Below are 11568 nucleotides of genomic sequence, written 5' to 3' on the forward strand. Positions count from 1 at the left end.
TTTCAGAAAACACAAAGTATTTTAGGTAATTTTGATGTTTTGTAGACTGAAATAAGTGATTTTATTCATGTTTTCTGCAATAGTATTAAATTTAAACTTGAGTGCCATACTTCAGATGAGGAAATACAAAAAGTAAAGATACTGTAAGGTATGGGGATAATAAAGCTTGAAGTCTTCTTGCTATCCAGATGGTATAGGTAATCACCCGAGTTGTCTGCTCCTAGAATTCTATATCCTAGGTAAAATAAGCAGGGGGGGAAATCAGCTTTGAGATCAAACAACTTGTTCGAGTGCTCTCAAACAACTTTTTGCAACTGCCTTTCAACTGTTTAAAAGGACTACTTTGCAATTTCAGTTAGGCTCAGTGTTAGTGGCTGAGGAGGCTGCCATCTCCACATGCCAACCCATCCCTCTGGTCAGGGTTACCAGCTTCAGATCACGCCTGTTCTCCTCAGGAACACATCAGCTGCTGCAGTCCACAACCCAGTTCAGTTCATCTCAGTTACTATTAATTACCTGGGCCATGAACTACAGCTGCTCAAGAGCGAACATACTGCTTGTCTATGAGCACAGAAGGATGAACAGCCCGGGATGGTGAACTTTTTCAACTGCTGTAGGCGCGTAATAATTGCGCAAGTCAAGTAGGTATACTTTCAGAAATACCAGAACTTTTGCCACAAATAAAGAGAATGGTCAAAGAGTGGAAAATAACTTACGATGGTTACAACTTGACAAATCACCAACGCACTGTCATGTTAAGACTTAAGCATTCAATTTCTTAGGAACATACTCCCTGGATTCCTGTCACTGCAGTTATCAGGAGCTGCTCTAATTAGGATCCAAACCATTCTACATGAAAAAAATATAAAGATGCAGCTCTTCCACAATTACTGCTAAGTGAAATGATTTTGGCTTTTTATTGTTTCTTTTCCTTTTATGTCATTGATTACCTCCTTTGAGTCAGCATCCCTGGAGCTACTTAAAAGAGGTGTAGACGTGGTACTTAGCGACATACTTTAGCAGTGGACTTGGCAGTGTTAGGTTTATGGTTTGACTCAATGATCTTAAGGGTCTTTTTCAACCTAAATGATGCTATGGTTCCTTATTGTGAATTTTAATACAACTTTCCCCTTATCTTTGAGTATATAAGTCCCTTTATTTTTGTGTAACAGGCAATGTCTTAATCCCATTTGCATCTCCGGCCTTCCAACATCATGTACAATCATGATATTCTTTTCCTTTTCCGAAACCCCATCCTCTCTGAATTACTTCAGAGAGGGAAAAAAACAATCATGGCAAAAGGATCTGTAAGACTGGAGTACCTTTTCCAAAATTGGGAATATAATCCATAAATTTTCAGTTCTAATTATTTTTTTATTGCCAGAAAACGCTACTCAAATCTAACTGACATACTGCATACATCTCTCCTACGGCTTCACTGATAGCTGTGCCACAGAACAGCCTCGAAAAATTCAATTGTCACCATCTGTCACTCTCAGCTTACGAACAAGAGGCTATAAGAAATCAAGACAGCAGTGTAATCATGTTAGTCTATTCTCTGTACTTGTGCTCCGTGTGACTCCTAATGTTTTGCCAAGATTACACAGTGAAAATCACAAGAACAATGCAGGACTGATTTAAATTAAACACCACTCAGTAGTTTATCATTCATGTGATTTTTAGCATGAGAAGACTTCACGAACATGCAGCATCTCACTAGATATCCTCTTAGCTGTGTAACGGATACATTAATTCACACAAGCCAGAGACTCGTCAAAAGCAGCAGGCTTGCCTCATTCTACTTGCTTCTCTCCCTGAGTTAGCGTTTCTCTTCTATTAGTACAACAAATTTTGGAGCCAGGCAGATAAACAAATAGAGAAGACACCTGTAGCTGAGAACTTTGACGTTATTGGGTTAGCAGAAGGCTGACCAGCTCACCACGCTGCTGCACAAACTCTGGGGCAGCACAAGGAAGGTGGCAGCGTGGGCAAGGGAAGGGAGGCAGACAGGTGGGAGGGGACAGACTGCCTTCAGAACTGAGACCAGCCCAAAGGACAGCCATCAACTCACACCCTCAGCAGCAGATACAGCTGCACGAAGGGGCAGGGGGGATTTTTTTCTAGGAAGCCTCTCAGAATAAATGCTACAATAAATATTGTTTGGTGGTAGAACTGACAATTTTAACTGAACTGTGACATCTAAGGACCAGTAGTACCACAACTGATCGATCAATTGTACCCAAACTTTAAACATATAGCTGTAGTGCTTGAGTATGGAGGGATTTAACTCCTGCTTTATAGGCAATTTGCCTGAGAAATGTAGAGGTATGCCTTAACATTTATATACAGTACTTTAGCCAAAATAAATGCAAACTATCTTAATATGTGACACAAGTTTTATCTCAAACATTGGTAATGACTAAAGCTAAATTGTAAAATAAATGCCAATATACCTACATCAGTCAATTTTTAACTCCATTTTGTAGAGAGCAGGGCAGGAGAAAGAAGGAAAAAATAAAGAATTCTACCTGAATCCCTATTCTCACCAACTTTTGCTCAATTTGATGGTTTTCTACCTCTACATTGTCTCATGAACAGTGGAAAAAATCAAGTTTAGCCCGTGTTCTAAATGTTACCTCCAGTGTCCCCTGCACTTTCCCTAAATCCTCCAATAATATCCTCTAAATACTGGCTGCACTTGGTTCTAAATGACTTATGTCCACCAGTCAGTATGAACACCCTGACTGGACAAACACCAGGCCAAGTAAATATACCTAACTCTCAAGCTGATATTGCCTAGCAAACCAGGCTAAAATATCAGTGACATTTATCCTACCTACCTACAAGTCAAATGAGCGTCTCCTCTCCAATATACTTAAGTATCCTTTGCACAGTTATTACTTCAGACAGACCTTCTCCTGAAGTGCTACAGGGAAAATTACTGAGTTACAAATGATCCATAAACTAATTTCTATTCATGTAGTATTTAGTACCAAATACAATCTTGTACATACTGATCATTTAAAACTTGTCTGTATTAAAAGCAAGTACATGGTGTATGAATGTTAAATACAAAACTAACAAAGAAAAACAATTTGAAAATACCAAGAATAAAGTCAGAAAATTACAAGTAAAGCTCAATAGTACTGTATGTCTGGTAACCAGAGGGCTTACATGACTTGGGTATTTATCTCTTCAAATTTATTTTCAATTAGAATGTAGATACTCTTAACCCACAATACTTTGCATTTTTTAATTGTGAACTTGATGGAATTTTACTAGTGAAGGGAATATGATTGTAAAGTCAACCCAAAAGATGCTCATTATACATACACACAAAAATGTGCTATGCAGAAGGGCAATCTTGAGAAGTTAGCTCACTTCTTCCTTCCAAAACTCTGTAAGAAAGGACAATATAACAAGCCAAGTACTATCCTGAAATGTTCAACCCATTCATCATACTCAACCACCTCCTCTTTGAGGAGCCGCTTACTAAGTCTAAGTAGAAACTACGCCAAAAAAGAAAAGAGAAAAAAACAAACAACCAAAACACCACTTCAGTATATCTAACAAAAGAGGCCTGTTTGTTTAATTTCTCAAAGTGGAATTAGAGTTCAGCTTAGAGCATATTTGTGTTTATTGACAAATACAGCAAAAATATTTAGTCTTCTCAGAACAGCTGCATCCATAACCAATGCATCACCAGCTGCATCCCTCAGGGTTCACATCCCTTCACACCTCCATCAGCCTCATTATTTTGTTCAAATATTTGCAGGATAAAGCTGGCCAACTCACGGGCAGGCTGCAGACAGCTGTTCTCCTTCAAAATGATCTGTGCCAATGGAAAAAGATAACCATCCCAAACTGTTCGCAACCATCTCTCTGCCAGAGATTATCACTCATATGTGTTGGTATGCTTAAAAATACATCTTGAGGAATCTTTTTCAAAATCACCTGTGCTAGCAAGGATCTGGTAATGATACTGTTTAATATAAACTAGCTCCTTTTGACTGAAATGGGCTAGGAAGCACTCACAGATGCACGCCAACTGAAGTATCAATGTGTCATGCATTTCATAAGAGCTGATGGCAAGAGCAATACACTAGTATTTCCTAGTTTTACGAGGGGAAAAAAAAACCTTTATTTGTAACTATGCTGAACAGGTCACTGGACTACCTATTTGTTTCTGTCCCTGCACAGGACAGAACAGATTCGGAGCAAAGATGTATTCAGTAGGAAAAATATATAGTGTCCTATTCCTTCACTTCTTTCTCTGTCATCACCAGCCCTCCCTTATTTTTAATTTCTCCTTGACCTTGCCTTTGTATTTGTTTCCTTGCATTAATTTACAATTACCTTCTGCATTAGTCTTCATTCAATGTCCAAATGAAGTGAACAATAAAGTGCATAAATTCACAATCCTAGCATTTTGTTTCAGGCCATCTACAAATGCAGGAAGACAAAACTACATTCATTTATATTGCAAAGATAGCCATCTGGAACCTTCAGAAATATATTTTTAAGCAAAACTTTGAGTCCAGAAAACGCAAATGCACAAAGTGAATACTGAACATACATCACATTCACTAAGGCTGCGGTTCCAGTCACCTGAAGCCAATGTAAATGTAGGCTGATACCAGGAGGGAGGGCTTATATATCCGCATGTTTAGCTTTCATAAAGGTGGCCATCTAGCTGCATGAAAACTACCCTTTCCTCCCCCCTCCAATAAAAGATATGGCAGCAGCACATATCAGCTTAAAGTGACAGTGGAGCCATAGACTAAAAATGTTATATGTTCATTCCAGTATGGATTAAACTGGAAATGAATTTATGATTATGAAATGGGAGACATGACATTTTGTACCTAGTTCCATTCCTGTGTTAGAGTTTTCAGCTGTGTTAGGATGATACTGAAGGTGTGAACAACAAAAATCCAACCAGCCCAACCCTCGATCTCCATAATTTCCTCAGCATTTTCCCCAAACACCACCATCTTCTCCTCTGTGTTTCACCATCAAAAAACTCTGAATTAGCAGCAATGACAACTAAGGAAATTAATTTTTTTTTTCATTTTACTAATCAGCAGCACAGGATTTTTGTTGTCAGCAGATTTAAGAATAAGGCACCGCACTTGAACACATTCAGGTTCAGGATGCTGTCTTTGCAGTCACGTGGACTTAACACACTTATAAGAAAAGAAGGGAACATTTGTGTTCTACACGGGTCTATAAAATTTATGCAGAAACACCTTCTACTCATCATCAGAAATCACATATTATAGGTTTTCAACCTGACTGCCCCTTCTAATGGTACTTGGAGGGAAAAAGCCAACCAACCACAAAAAAGACTTTCAACATTTTTGCAGGCAAAAAGTGATTGACACCACTTTCCATCAGGCCTCCTTCTCTAGTATAATGCTACAAGTCTTTTTTGGACTATTGAGATGGTATTTCCCCCCCTCTCCCAAAAAAAAGATATCAAATGAAGAGATACCTGGCAATATCAACCCTTGTCTTCCATGAACATGAAACAAGAGCCTGCTACCCTCTTAGGGAGATTTAAGAAAATGCCATCCTCAGATAGGTCCTGACTAAATATGCAGTACATACTCATAACACTACTGCATGGCATAGTTCATTTACATCACTTTCAGTATGATTTTTTTCAATTATTGACATTAATTTAGTCTTCTTGTACTGAAGTATATAAGGAATACACAGCCAGTTATAACATCTCAGCTGGGAGAACATAACATTCAGCTGAGGAGGTAGTAACATTCTCTTAAACTATTTAAACAGAAATACAGGTTCCTACTAGATCATGCCCTTTGTTTTATTCTCCTAGGACAGAGACACCTACAATGAAAAAGACGTTAAAATATCTAACCACACTCTTGTCAATAGCAAGTAAAAAGCTTTGTTGCCAAGAGTTAGTCATGATTTTCTACTACCTAATCTATGCAGAAAGTACTTTTTTTTTTTCCTGTTAAGATTTGTGAAAAAATACAGGTGTTTGCTCCCAGGCCTGTGCACAAATAAGTGCCTTTGTCGGCGTTCACTGCTCCCCCAGAAGCAGCAAAGAAACTTGTCCATTTCGATTCTACTATTCATAACCAGGAAGTGGACTAGCATAGGTCTGAAATCATGAATTTATATTTTAAAACTTATAAAATGCTAAGAAAAGGCAAGTTTTAGCATTGCATGAAAGGAAAAAAAGCTTTTAAATAGTCTAGTGTAATCTCCAAGCCATTAACCTATTAGGATCCCCAAACTAAATTTCAGAAGTGGAATCCCTTCCTACCCCTGTTACTGAAGATGAGAATAAGGCAAGACCATGCAACAGTAAGAGATAGTCCTTAATGCTGATCCACATTTGCCAACCATAACAAAAAAAAACTTGTTCTATCATCTTTTATTCTCATGTTCTCCTCCTTTCTCTACTACTTTAGCTCTAGATCCCTTCCCTGCCTCATCCCACCCCCCTACCTAAACCTCACTCCATTAGAAGATGGCCAGATTTGCTCCCTGGCACTCACTGACTCTGCTTCCAAATGGAAGATGGCTCCTAAATGCACATGGCATGGAGGAGTGAACTGTAGTGGAGACATCATGCTGCAGCAGAGTAAAATCCTCCATTGCAGTACATATTCTTCACTCCAAATTCCCTCATAATCCACAGATTTTCTGAGATCCTAAGGGGGAAAAAAATAAATCTTCTTCTGGTAACAGCTTGATGACTGCTCAGCTAACTTAAAAAAAAGTTTCCGTTTCACAGAAGAGGACTGGAAAAATGGGAAGTCTTAATAAGAAATACAGTCCAAAGGGTGCTCTCAGAGGATTATTGATGTTGGTATCCTTTATATGTTCCCCTTCAGATCTACTTCATATACAGGAAACTACACTTCTTTCGAAACCTTTATAAATAACTTTTGAAAACTGATAAATCAAGCTCTGCGAGTTTAGACAAACTAACGCTTCATAAATCGTGTGCAATTTCCATATTTTTATCATTGTAGCACCTAAAAATTTGAGTCATGCTGGACCCCAATGCATTAATGAATGACAATAGTGACACAAAATGGGGGTAAAAAAGATAAAGCAAAAGAAAACCAAAAAACAACCAACCAAAACTAAAAACATTTATCCCTGTCCAAAGAACAGCCTCTTCTGCAGGCAATATAGAATAAAAACATGAAAAACAAAATACTCTCTCAGAAGATACAACTTAGAAAATAGACTTTATGCAAAAGAAATAGTCTCATGTTCCTCTTAAAACAGGTCTCAGATGATTACTAAAATGCAACTAACTAGTCAAACATTAGGCAACTACTAGCAAAGGTAACACTATTTTTATCATCATTATGGAGGATACTTTTCTAATTGTGACTGAATTGTAAGGCAATGTTTAGCACTACAATCGATATTCTGTCCACGTTTTCAATAAACTATTTCTTTTTCTCCTAAGCCTCTCTCCTTCAAAGCCTCCTCAATGACTCAAAGTACAATCATATATACACAGTACTTATAGTTTGGTCGTGGCTGCAAACAAAATGAGCCTGAAACTCATAGAAATCCTAAAAAGAGAGAGGACCCTCCTGCCAGCCCCGGTAGCTCCTGTAGGCTCCACTTCCCTAGGAGAGGCCTGCAGAGGGGAGGAGAACATGTGGCACGCAGAGCGCCCGGTTACTTGGCCTTCTAGGGGAGGAGGGAGGACTCATTCAAACTCCCGAGCAGGCACCGAGCAGCACCCGAGAGGCCGACCAGGGCGCTCGCAGCGGGCAGGCAGCCCCGCGGCGTGCCCGGCCGGTGGCTCGCTAGGCTACGGAGGGGCAATGCCCGCCCTCGCGGACCCCACCACCTTACCACCGGCCGCGATTTTCGCCAGGCCCCGTCCGCCACTTCACCCACCCCTCCTGCTCCCGCCTGCCTTCGGGCCCCGCTCGCAGCCCCTTTCCTCTCAGGGGCCACCCTCGCCTGGGATGCCCGGGGCGCCCCCTCAGGGAAGCGCTGGAGCCCCGGCCGCGGCCCGCCCGCCCCTCGCACACGGGCCGCCGGGCCTTGCGAGGGGGCGTGTGTGCGGGGGGAGCGGGCGCGGGCGACCGCAGCTGCCCCACGCCCGCCCCGAGCGGCGGCCGGGCCGGGGTAGTCCCCGCGGCGGGCCGGGGAGGGGCCTGGGCTCCCACCCCCGTCCGTAACCGAGGCTGAGGCCCCGCGGCGCCGCGACCTCCGCTCCCCCGAGCCCCCGGCGGCCACGCCGCGGCCTGGGCCGCGGCCCTCGTTCGGCCGCATGGCGACCGCGCCGGACCCCGGCGGCGCCCGGCTGCGGCGCCGGCACTCACCCCGCTCGCGGCCCGCGTCGCCCCGCGCTCCTCAGCGCCTCGCCGCCATGTTAGAGCTGGTGCGGCACGGACTGCGTCAGTGGAAGGAAAGGGCGGGAGGGGGCGACCCCGGGGGCGGTGCGGCGGGGGGGGCGGGCGCGGAGACGGGAGAAGCGGCACCCCGGCCCGGGAAGGGCGAGGGGGGTCGCCGGCCGCGGTACGGCCCTGCCCGGCGGCGGGGAGGCGGCGGGGGCCGCTCGGAGGGAACCGAAGCGGTGGGGGGAGGGGGGCGCCCGCCTCCTCGAGCTCGTCAGAGGCGCTCCGCCCCCTCCCGCCGCCCGCCCTGCCGGGGCGGCTGCCGCCCCGCGCCCGGCCGCCGGGCCCCGCCGCCTCGGGCGAGGCTGGGCGCAGCGCGGGAAGGCGCCGGTGTCGCTGGAGCGGCGGAGAGGCCCCTGCCTTGCGTCTGCAGGGACACGAGTGCTTTCCAACCCAAGGTGTCCGGGGCTAGTGCTGGCCTTCCCTGCTGGCGGGGCGCTGACGGTGGCTCGGCGAAGAGCCCGGAAAATGGCCAAGGCATTGGTAAATGAAACGTCCGAAACAGTACTGGAAGGGCTTAGGGTTACTCCAGCAGTACCCGGCACACGTCATTAGGAACTAAACTAAAGAATTAAAACGGGAATTTAGGCCAACTGTATGCAAAAAAAAGTTCCTGATAATCCTATCCCATATGTCTGTATTGCCATTCAAAGTTCATTTCTATTTATTTTAAAAACAGGGACATGAAAGTTTATGACCATGCATAAAGCTGTGAGCACCTTCAAAATTAACTAAGACTTACAGGGAAGTGCCTACCTCCTTTGAAGGGTTTTAATTCAGGGCAGTGGGTATTGGGGTTAGTAATCATATGTAACAGGAGGTAACGGAAGTCCCGTGCCTGGCTGTTGAGAAGTCCATTGAAAGCAGGAAAACAAATTTTCTCCTTCTGAATTCCTGGGAAAAAAAATTAAAATTGAGAAATTGACCCCTGTGAGTTCTGAAATCCTGAAGATGCTGGTGACTGGACTGGTTAAATCAACACTGGCTTCAGCACAGCATGCTTTGATAAATCTTGTTTTCCTCCGCTATGTGTCCAACTTAAAATTTAAGGTAGTTTTATCTAGCATTTTTGTTTTAGGCATTATTAATTGATTTAATCCAAATGTACTTGACAAGTCAAAAGTTCAGCATCTTGTAAATGAAAAATCCATAGTGATTTGCAGAAGTCCCCTTCATATGAACGTGGAATAGTTTTCCTCTAAAGTGGGAGATCAGATGCCTTGGAGTTCTTATGTGAGCTTGCGCAAGGCCTGAGATTCTTGAAAGACGTAAGTGCCACCCTTTGAGATCGCCTGACAGACTTTGGGTCTCCCTCTGGTACGTGCATGCCTGTGTAGACTGTAACTAAAGCGATCTGGATTTGCCAGCAGAAGGGTACAGGAGCTGTGCCAGTTACAAATTTTACAGTTAGAAAAATTGTTACAAATCCAGTTAAAAATTTTATGTGCTGTTTTTCTAAAACACTACAGACCTATAATAAATAAAAAAGGGGCTACTTTATTAGTTTGAGTGAGTTCCATATTCATAAGCATCCAATATATGAAGTACACATATGATCAACAACAGACAAAAAGTAAAAAAACCCAGACCTTTGATAGACAGCTGCAAAACAGCTAGTCAGAATTGGTCATGGTAATAGTCCTGGTTGTGATTTTAGATAGAATTTTAGAACAATCTAGAGATTGTTAGAGATTGTTAGACATTGTTATTGTTGGAGACATGCGAGAAAGAAAACAAAGGGTATTATTCAGCCTCTGCAGGTAGTTAATAAGACTGGGAGAGGGGACAAGATGGCAACAGAAATCAGCCAGACTAGAAAATACCAAAATAAGGTATAAGGGAGTAAAACCGCTGATAAGACCAAGGAGAATCACTTGAACTACGAGTGAACTGTCCTAATTAACATAGTAAACCCCATGCCTCCAGCTGTAAAGCCCCCGACCCAAGCAAAGACCCCTACCCACTGAGCGTGCGCGTTAAGTTTAACACACGCTGTCCCTTTAAGTGGAGCCGGGGCTTGTGAGAACCAGTAGAGGCAAGGATGAATAAGCGGAATGGTAAAAACACCGGTAACAGCTACCCCGAACGTATAAGATGTCACCCTATGCCAGCCAAGGTGTGCTAGCTTTGCGGAGTTACCACCGAGCACCCATCTCCGCGCATGAAACACACAACTACCTCGACCCTCTGTGTTACTCCGCTCTTCGCGCACTGGGTAGAAGAACCCCGCTTTTTGGGACAACATTATCGTTTTATCTCAATATCTTTGTTATCATCAATGGTCGTGAGAAAAGGTCCAGAAAGATGACCTGGAGCTATACGTATACAACATAAGCAATAACTCATACATTTCTAACTTCTGATTTTGTGAAGCATAAAAAAATTATATTATAAAATAATGTAGCTAGCGAAGCCAAACTTTTGACCTTCACCCTTCCTGAACTTCAGTCCCTCTTGTGATTTTTCTAGGCAGGGAAGACTGTTTTTTCCCCTCAGAATGTGTTATATAAACGTTGGGTTTATTAATATGACCTCAGTGATCACGATGACCTTAGAACTTTTGTATTATTATTTTTATTTCCTGTGGAAGGTCTAACGGGCTGGACTTTCCCCTTTCTCCCTGCGTTTCCTGACATCTCAGCTGATGAGAAATGCCCTGTCTGGGGGCACACGCACAGCGAGCAGCAGCGCGGAGGCACGCGCAGCGCCGAGGCTCAACCACGCGCTCGCGTTGAGGCAGCGGTATCCAGCCGTGCCTTGAATGCAGGCAGCATCTTGTGAAAAAGTAAGCTGAGGACTCCTCAGGCTGTGTCCTGCGGGCGCAGGGAGGTCTCACAAGTTGTGCAGATGACACCGGTTCTGTTCTTTTCTTATTTAACCTAGCCGGGTGCTGGACTTTGCCGTTTCAACAGCCCTCGCTTAAGCCAGCGCTAGCGGACGCCTGGCATCCCGCGCCTCGCCGGCGCACACGCGGGGCCTACAGCCGGGGCCGCGGCTTCGGCCTGCCGGCGGCCGGGCCCTGCCCGCCGCCGCCGCCGCCGCCGCCCCGGGAGCCCCGCGGGCCGTCCCTCAGAGGCCGCCACCACCTCCCCGCCAGGCGTGAGGAGAGGGCGGGCTGGGGCACGGCCCGGGCGGCGCCGCCCTCCTGCTGTGC

The 11568-nt window shown here is 44.4% G+C and overlaps 1 protein-coding gene across 4 annotated transcripts in view; it reads right to left on the minus strand.

The window, feature by feature from the left end:
- Positions 1-8612, minus strand: part of PPIG (peptidylprolyl isomerase G) — a 29370-nt gene extending 20758 nt beyond the window's left edge. For 2 of the 4 annotated variants that reach the window (XM_087730167.1, XM_087730165.1), the window contains exon 1: positions 8340-8612. The gene's annotated coding sequence lies outside the window, so the exon portion shown is untranslated. Of the gene's footprint in view, positions 1-2840; positions 2858-8339 lie in introns of those variants that run through there. The other 2 variants (XM_087730168.1, XM_087730166.1) reach the window with 2 other exon arrangements.
- Positions 8613-11568: the final 2956 nt, after the last annotated feature.

The sequence above is a fragment of the Nipponia nippon genome, unplaced genomic scaffold, assembly GCF_047370975.1.
Source record: "Nipponia nippon isolate SJK-2023a ecotype South Korea unplaced genomic scaffold, ASM4737097v1 scaffold_5, whole genome shotgun sequence".
NCBI classification, from domain to species: Eukaryota; Metazoa; Chordata; class Aves; order Pelecaniformes; family Threskiornithidae; genus Nipponia; species Nipponia nippon.